Source organism: Alosa sapidissima, chromosome 13 (assembly GCF_018492685.1).
Source record: "Alosa sapidissima isolate fAloSap1 chromosome 13, fAloSap1.pri, whole genome shotgun sequence".
In the NCBI taxonomy this organism is placed as follows: domain Eukaryota; kingdom Metazoa; phylum Chordata; class Actinopteri; order Clupeiformes; family Clupeidae; genus Alosa; species Alosa sapidissima.
The window spans coordinates 7943467-7953411 of NC_055969.1; the positions used below are offsets into that span (position 1 = coordinate 7943467).

Consider the following 9945-nt stretch of genomic DNA (forward strand, 5'->3'; position numbering starts at 1 on the left):
AGACTAACTCCAAGAAGAGAAGACGGGTGCACAATCCCAAGCTTGCGGTAAGAATATGTTCGATGACGCTAGCTAAGCTAAAAGTAGCCTAGCCTAAAACCAAAGCTAAGAGTAGCCTAGTAGCCTTTATCGATCTACACGATGTTTATAAAGACGACATTGTGTGTAAGTGACTTTTTTACTGTTTCTCCTTCCTTGTTTAATGTTACTGTGACTTGCGTTTGATTTTTATTCATACCACTCATTTAATTGTTTTCCAGCCGCCTGTAAGAGACGGTACGCAGGAGCTATAGGTATAGAAGCTCATTGCGGGCGGAAGCGAGAAGAAAGAGGGTAAGACTTTATTTGGTGACTATTTTTCAGGTGCATTGATAGATGTGTCCATACGCAGTGCATCGCAGTGATTGTCTTTATTAATTGTTTTTACAGCTGCTGGAATCGAGACCGAAGAAGATGGCGTTGTTGGCGGGGTCTCTGGATGGATTGTACGGTCGCCATCATTTCGTAGAGGCGACTCCGAAGTACAGAGCCACGCACAATAGGCGTCTGCACAACGGACCTGTGTCAGAAAGAATGCCACCAGTTACCTACAACCCCGAGGAGGCAAACAGACAGTTCACTGAGAAGGATCATCCTCTACCCATGTGTGGGCAGATCCTCGCTTTGTATATAGTTGTGTTTGTTTTAATAAAGCTCTTTCTTTGCATAAACATGTTCCTGGCAAATGTTCATTTCCTGTATAAATTCATTCATGTCCTTGATGGTAGCCTAAGACATGAATACATAATATGAATAAATACATAAATATATATATATGATTGGTTGGCAGATCTGTCACTATTGGTCACCCTGCCTTATAATAAATGTAAACCCCAATATTGGGGTTTACATTTATTATAAGGCAGTATTGGGGTTTACATTTATTATAAGGCAGGGTGACTGTCGGCAACTGCCGAAAATGAGGGAGATCTCCAGGCGTTTACGGGGACGAAAATCACACTTTTCACGCAGTGTTTAGTAACGTTTCCATTTCCCATAATGACAAACTATATCAACAAAGCAATAGGGGACAGGAATCTGCACTGTAACACAAATGCGAAAGGCCATCATCTCCAAGTTGCTGTGTTTTAAAGGTGCTCTAAGTGATGAGAAGCGTCACTTCTGTTGACGTTCAAACAAAACAGAAAGCTAGCTCGCTAGTTCCTCCCCCTCCCTCCCATGCAATTGAAACTCTCCTAAATGTGCATCTCGTTGGTGATTTGCTGGAACAGTTTGTTATGTTTTTATGGGCAAGGTTTGCCCAAGTTGTTTTGTGGCTGTTTTGGAGCCTGGGTTGTCCACAGAGATCACGTTTTTATTTACAGTGTTCAGGACACAGGCAGCTAGCAGATGGTGAGGTGATGTTTGCTGTAAGTGACAAAAAATGTTTTAGCCTAAAAAACTAATGACAGGTGCACCTTTACCACCTTGAAAGAGTAGTGTTTTGTTGTGTTGTTGTGGTCATAACCAGCAAAAGTTTGCAGATGATAACAAAAAGACATACAGTAAATCTGAAGTACTATAACCATGTAACAGCTATATAACAATGCAATCACTATAGCAGTAAGCCATAAGCACTCCTGATGAGATGTAAATTGAACTAGACTGCATTTCCGGCGGGAACTGCGAAAGTGTGGTCCGGTCAGCAACGTGAGCAGACAGTGACATACGTTATGCTGAACCTGGCTTGATCCAAGCATTCTAACAGTGCCTTTCAGTGTTGGAGCAGTGGCAATATCTCAAAAGCTCTAGGAGAGGGCTATTCAACTTGCGGGGTGAATTTTACCTGTGGCCTGCCTTCGAATTTAGCTTCTATGACTAAGATCAAATCAATAAAATAGAACGACAGCAGTGATTGGCTAACCTGGCAATAGCCAGATGAATTTCGCTCCGCCTAGCTCCACTCATCCATCTGGAACCGATCCATTGAAGTGTTGCTTCAGAAGGCTGGGCCTAATCAAAAAATGCTTGCATATGATTGAATAAGCCACTTGTCCGTCATCTATTGACGTGCTACTTCAACCACTCACATCGAAGCCAACCCGTGACGCTAATAACAGACTCACAGTCGCTTCTACGCTATGTCACATCTATGAAACTCCCGCCCTGCGTCCTGATTGGCTAAACCATAAAGTTGGTTGGAGAAATCACTCTCAATGGAAGAGGTCCCAGATGGATGTGAGTGAAGCTAGGCGGAGCTAAGCGGAACGACATTCATCTGGCTAGGGTCAGGTTAGTGATTGGCAGCAAAAATAAATAATGTCACATGTCTTGCGCCTCTCAAACTGGGCTATCAGGTAACCTACAGAAGAATTGAAATTATGAAATATGACCAAGGCATTAAAATGCTGCTTGTTTGTCAGGATACTTTTTCACTGATTTATTTTAAAACAAAATGAGCTATGAGTGTGAATGTTATATATTCCATCCCCTAATTATGTTTTACTGGTTTATTTGACAAATAATCTATATGGATTTGCTCTATAAAGACCTTATGTCTGTTTGGGATTATTTTGAGAGCCTGGGATTGTTTTGAGAGCATCTGTATCTCAGATGTATCTCAGAATAAAGGAATAAAGGAATACTTCATATTACTCTAAACCACCTTCTGTAAATCAACTGTATACTACTGTCTACATTGCACTATATTTCTTGTCTCTGTATATTTCATTCCCTTTCTATACTTTGCATCACATTATACATGCATCACAGCTAAGATCTTTGGTTGCTATGAAGGCCAGTCGTTCTAAATGGATGGTTGCTATGGCCAAAGGCCAGTTCTATCTCTGCCATTGTCAAGCGGGCATATCCTAGAATTCTGATTAAGTTATTTTATTTGAAACATCTCTATTTTACTTAGCCTACTTCCATACAGTGAGTCCCATTAAGAAGTGGCCACTTCATTTGCGCTTACCGAGATACAATGCAACATTGCTCCCTCGCGATTGGAAGCTCCTGTAGACGCATTTCAAAACATCGCGACGTGAAATGCCAACACAAAAAACTGTTTGTGAATCGGTCTTAGTGAGTTAGGAGTCCTCGCATCTTCTTTTAAGCTGTCACAGACTCAGGTGCTACTTTTAGGGCTAAAATTCTTCCTGAATTACTCTTAAAAAAATAGGAGTCCTAAAGTTAAGAGTGACGAAATTACGAGTACAAGCATCTCATATCAAATGACCATGGCATTAAGCTAAGCAACATAAATCCCATACAGCAGCATCTCCTCCCTATGACATAGCTAGCTAAATTCTAGCCACACAAGAAATGAATGATGTTAAATCTCCCCTTAGCATTCTAATAACAGAAGGGGCACATTTATGTTGAACACTACAACATGACTCATTATGTCTGTAACTCTATAAAACACTTACTTTCATAAAGGACGCACACCATCCAGCACATACACATGGTAACCGATATTTTAGGTACTTGGCCACGAACTCAAAACGTGTCTCTCTGAAGCTCTGTTCTAGAATCTTTGCTCTGGAGGCTGTTCCCAGCGTTGCTAGGCAACATCAAATAAACGAAATGAGAGTCTTCCAGAATAATAAATAAAACTAGAGAATGTAATTCCAGGGAATTACGAGTGCATGAAAATGACGCTAGGACAGACATGGTGGTTGCACAGCTTAATAAAAGTTGATAGTTTAAAAGTAGACAGTTTAAAAGTTGAATGTAGATTGGGAGTTGATCACACTAGTTGACTGAAAAGCCCAGGCTCCCAAACAGTTGTGGGCAGAGGACACAATTGGCGGGAGTCATAGCTGATGACAACTGACAGTTGGATTGGCTGAACAGTTAAATAGTTGGATAGTTTAAATGGTTCAAATATTTCATCGGGAATTATTGTAGTGAGGACTTTTATTTTGAAACAGCTTTGGGCAGAGGAAACAGTTGACGGGAGTCAAAGTTGATGACAACTGACTGTTGCTAGAGTAGTTATGGTGGTTGCTATGCTGGTTGCTAGGTTAATGATGTTGGTTGCTAGGTTTTAACTGTGAATGTGGTTGCTAGGCTGTTACTAGGGTACTTGAAGTCGTTGCTAGGTTGTTGCTAGGGTGTCCATGGTGGCTACTATTAGAAATAAAGGAGTTACTACAGTGGTTTGCTAGTATAATCATCTTGGTTGCTATGGAATCTGACATAGATGCTTAATTTCAATGGTTGCTAAATTGGTTGCTAGGTAGGTGGTGTTTTAATATAGTAGGCTAGAGGCATAGTTGATGATAACTGACAGTTGGAATAGTTGAACAGTTAAATAGTTGGATAGTTTAAATGGTTCAATTATTTAATAGGGCATTATTGTATTGGAGACTTTTATTTTGAAACAGTTGTGGGCAGAGGAAACAGTTGAACAGGATCTGTAGTCTTAAGAGAGCCAGATTGTATGCTTAAAGCCTGAGACAGACAGTTGCTGGAGGTGGCCGGAACCATATGGCTCTGGCCGGAACACTTGGCATAGGATTCTAAGTGCCCTATTGTGATGCCATAATCGCCAATGTTAAGTCTATGGGGAATTTTTTAATCGTTTTTAATTAATAGTTCAAAAAGTATAAAAGTTACAAATATGAAAAATACATTCCACACCTGTCCTAAGTAAGACCTACGTAACGCTGTTTGAATGAAGTTTCTACATTAAACGGTTGAAGCCGCATTAAACGCGGGAAAAGCGTTAGAAGAAGAACTAGAAAATGTAATTCCAGGGAATTACGAGTGCATGAAAATGCAAAAATGGCTGCTGAATGAAATATTGTTGAATATTGTCTAAAATACAATCTAAGTAAAAAGATGGAGGTCAGATAGAGATAAAAACTGGCGGGGAGCCATAATTGATGACAGCTTACAGTTGGAATGGCCGAACAGTTAAATAGTTAAATAGTTTAAATAGTTAAATTATTTTATAGCAAATTATTGTATTGAGGACTTATTTTGAAGTTGAAGTTGTGAGCAGAGGAAACAGTTGGCAGGAGTCATAGTTGATGACAACTGACAGTTTGAAAGGCTGAACAGTTAAATAGTTGGATAGTTAAAATGGTTAAATTATTTAAAATGGAATTATTGTAGTAAGGAGTTTTACTTTTAAACAGTTGTGGGCTGAGGAAACAGTTGACGGGAGTCAAAGTTGATGACAACTGACTGTTGCTAGAGTAGTTATGGTGGTTGCTATGCTGGAGTGCGTTTCCCAAAAGCATCGTTGCTAACTACGGTAGCAACTAACATGGTTGCAACTATGTAAGAACGACACAACTGTTCCCCAAAACGATAGTGTGAACTATGGTGGTGGAACTTACATAGTACGATGCATCGTGACACTGCGTCAGTGTTTCCCAAAACCATGGTAGCAACTAACGTTCGCAACCACTATCGTAAAGTTGTGTAGTTACAGCTACACCTCTCGACCTGTAGTATGTAGTAAGAACCATAGTAGACGACGTAACCCTGATGACGGAACACGCAGAGGACAGATGGATGAGAGGTAGCCATTAAACGATCCCATAACATTGCTGTGGGATACCATACCATAGCATTGCTGGAAGCTACAATTGCACATTACTGGACAACGTTATGTGGTACAGTGGAAAGTGAAGTGTTGTGGAGTTAGCCCACAACAGAACGGCCTGTGGTGAAGTGCTATGGTGACCGCAATCATCTGTGTTGTTATTATTCGTGAATTTAGATGTAGCCTAATGCTAATGTGTCAGCACAGATTCTTTCGAACACCCGTTAAGTTAAGTTATCTGGTGATAAAGCTTTTGAATGCCAACGGTATTGTTTTGTGAGGCTAGCATTGTAATTGTTATAAAAGGATAACGTTACATTGTAGTCGTATGTTAGTGTGTTTGGATGAAACATCTGCTAATCATACACATAGCTAACGGTATATGGACTCTACAGCCCATTATGATGTAGTGAAGTGACTGTGCTGTGGCAGAGACTGTAGCGTGTGTGCTTTACATGAGAGAGGTCAGGGGTTCAAGACTGAGACGATGGGTGTGAGGTGAGTATGCCTGTGGAGTGGGGTTTGTGTTGTATCTTGTCTGATCACAAGCTATGTTTAGCGGGTGTATAAGTTAGGCTACTCTCAGTTATTATATGGTCTTGATATTTGAACACATGAATTACGCTGAATTATGTTGGTACAATGACAGAATGCTGCTGTGAAGTTGAGTAGCCTCTGGCTTGGAGAACTTTAAGACCTCTGGGACTTAAGTGAGCATGCAGAGTGCTGTGGTCAGTGTCAAAATGTGACATGATTTTCACTGATTTAACTTGTCCTTCATGGCCCAGGTATGGGTAGGCCTGTCATGGGAGGCGGAAAAATGGTAAGTTGCCTTTGCTTTGTGACCTTTCAATCTGTGTATGTATTTTGATGTCATGGCTCATAGGGGACATGTGTGTGTGTGTGTGTGTGTGGGAGGGATCATGGGGAGAAAGTGATGGTGGGAAAGTTAAGTACATTTACCCCCTCACCCCCACCAAACTAAAAGAAATGTAAAAAACATAAACAAAAGAGGAAAAAACAGGTAATGTGGCAGGGAATTGATTGTGGGGTTTGGGTGTTTAGGGGCCAAACATATGTGCAACTAATTCCCAGTGTGCTTCCAGGCCAGCAGGAAGGTGTGCAGCAGCCACTGGAATGACCTCTTCCACCTCCTCCACTAACAGCTCCTCATCAGCCGGCAGTGGGATGTGATCCTGAAGGGCCATGTTGCAGAAGCGCCGCCACCAAAACTACACTGCACTATTCAGGCCACCAGCGGATTTGCTCACACACCTTTCCACATGCCCAGGGCCCTCTCCACAACAACGCGGGTCCGGCTATGGGCGTTGTTGTACCGCGCATCTGCCTCGCTGTTGGGCTCCTAGATGGAGCAGTTGACATGCTTGCATTATCATAGGGGGTTGATGGAATAAAGTAGGTCTTGAAATGTCAGTGCACTCAGGGAATATAAACATGCATTTGAACAGTATAGACTTTGCTACTATCTCAGCAGCAGAAGGCAACAACATGAGCAGCACCTACAGTAACACTGTGTGTGTGTGTGTTGGTACAGCTGGCGCAGATCCTTCAACCATTTGAGCATTGAAACATTTGTGCTATGTGAACTGTCATTTTGTGGTTGTGATTCAACACACAACTTCATAACTACAATGGATGAAAAGTAATGGTAAAAAAACTATCTGTGCATTTAAAATATCATGAAATACTTGTGTGTGGTAACAGTATTCAATTTTCAGTGTCACAGTGAAAACACATAACAAGGGCAACATTGGAAAAATGCTGCATAAAGGCATGAAAAACTTCCAGTGAAATGAAGGGCAATCATAAAGTAAAGTATTCATTTATATAGCGCTTTTAGAACAGAGTGAAACTCAAAGCACTTACATAACACGTTCAACATTGTTCATATTACATATCCATATTTATTCTGCTCTTACTGTAAGGTAACTGCTAAGATACTGCACATATTTATATTTCATTTATATTACTCTAAACCACCTTCTGCAAACCAACTGTATACTACTGTCTACACTGCACTATATTTATTGTCCTGTCTATGCACCACCTGTCTATTCTTTATATATCACATTGCACTTTTCTGCCTTTTTGGCACTTCTGGTTAGATGCAAACTGTATTTGGTTGTATTTGTACTTGTGCTCTGCACAATGACAATAAAGTTGAATCTAATCTAACCATGCCAATTTTGATAGAACATAATATACATTTATCCTAAGCCTAGGCTAGTAAGCATATGGTCTCCAATCAGTAGTTAAAACTAGGACTACAGGTTCTAAACAATCATAGGAATATTTAGTGATTGAGCCTATCCAAGATTCCAACACCATTGTTAATTGATCATTATCGAGGCTCGAACCTACGACTACAAGATCCGAAATGCAGAGGTCTATCCTTTGACGCCACCTTGTCACGCTACAACAAAAAATGAAAATATTGGCCAGTATTTAGCCTATTCGGTGTGTTTCATTAAATGTGTAACTTATTTGTTCACATTTGCTCGGTTGGCGATTTATGCTTCACTGATTAGGCTAATTAGTAGGCTACGTTCAATAGACTGTGACGTTATTATTAAAATTATCATTATTATGCCTATTATTATTATTAATAGCCTTATATATTTTTTTTTAAAAGCATACATAGCCTAGGGCCTATTGAAATTACTGCCTATTGTTGTAATAAGTATTATCATTATTTTTATTATTATTATTATTATTGATATTATAACTGATGGGCCCAGGAAATGTCATGCAATGTCAAATTTCATTACTTTTACGTGACTTAATGCGTTCGGCTCTAACCGACAGAGCCCGACATTCTCCGAACACATCTGCAACCATTGTAGTCTGAACTATGTTGGTTGAAACCAACATGGTTCAAACTAACAAAGTACTATGTAAGTACGACGGTTTTGGGAAACAGTCGTAACTTACATGTTGGTTAGTTGAACGATGCATCGTACCACATTAGTAAAAAGCTAACCTCCGTAGTTGTACGGGAAACGCACCCCTGGTTGCTAAGTTAATGTTGGTTGCTAGGTTTTAACTGTGAATGTGGTTGCTAGGCTGTTGCTAGGGTACTTGAAGTCGTTTCTAGGTTGTTGCTAGGGTGTCCATGGTAGCTACTATCAGAAATAAAGGAGTTACTACAGTGGTTTGCTAGTATAATCATGTTGGTTGTTATGGAAACTGACATAGATGCTTAATTTCAATGGTTGCTAAATTGGTTGATAGGTAGGTGGTGGTTTAATATAGTAGGCTAGAGGCATAGTTGATGATAACTGACTGTTGGAATAGTTGAAAAGTTAAATAGCTGGATAGTTTAAATGGTCAAATTATTTAATAGGGAATTATTGTAGTGGAGACTTTTATTTTGAAACAGTTGTGGGCAGAGGAAGCAGTTAAACAGGATCTGTAGTCTTGATAGAGCCAGATTGTATGCTTAAAGCCTGACAGACAGTTGCTGGAGGTGGCCGGAACACTTGGCATAGGATTCTAAGTGCCCTACTGTGATGTCTATGGGGACATTTTTAGTAGTTTTTGATTAATAGTTAAAAAAGTATAAATGTTACAAAGTTGAAAAATACATAGCTGAAGTCACCTAAGTAAGACCTACGCAACACAGTTTGAACGAAGTTTCTACGTCAAACGGTTGAAGCTGAATTAAACGCACAAATACGTAGAAGAAAAATAATAATAAGAAATCGGATAACAGTAGAGTGCATTTTCATGCCCTCTAATAATAAGAAGAAATCGGATAACAGAAGATTGCATTTTCATGCACTCTAATAAAAACAAAAACAATGCTTGAACGTTCTATTTGGTTCACAATCTACTTCCTCTGCATTAAGATAACATTATGGAATGTTAAAACGGAAGCCTTGTGGGGCCAACTATGATGCTGATAATGGAACTCTCTTGAAAGGGTCAATTAAAAGTGTACGTGTGATTACAAATGGATGTCTGTGGTTTGCAATTAGAATAAACAAGAAATAACATTTCCAATAATTTCCCATGATAAATTACATAATATTTGCACCTTCCTTACTTGTGAAGCTCACACTAATTCCACTGCATTTAGTGAAATGTAATGCAACGTTGCCACCTAGCGTTCATATGTACTGTAGGCTATTTAACATTAACGTGACATTTCCTGCTTATTCTTTCGTCAACTCCATGCTTTTAGGAAAACAATCTTTTTATCATAGTTCCCTCTTCAATGAGCGATTACCAGCTCGTTTTTGTAACAGAGATAGCTGTTTATTGTCCCTAGGTTTACAGAAATGTCGTGTGGGCCCTGTGTGTCTCCCAAATGTTGCATAGAATGTGTTTACATATCTGTTTACCTGTGTGTTTGCTGAGTATCGGGGACTATACAGAGGGGGGGG

The 9945-nt window shown here is 39.8% G+C and overlaps 1 long non-coding RNA gene across 1 annotated transcript; it reads left to right on the plus strand.

Annotated features, from left to right (window-relative positions):
• Window positions 1-4375: 4375 nt before the first annotated feature.
• On the plus strand, window positions 4376-8985 carry LOC121680803. The gene is made up of 3 exons (XR_006021827.1): window positions 4376-4405; window positions 5717-5718; window positions 8792-8985. It is a non-coding gene; the product is annotated as an uncharacterized LOC121680803 (long non-coding RNA).
• Window positions 8986-9945: the final 960 nt, after the last annotated feature.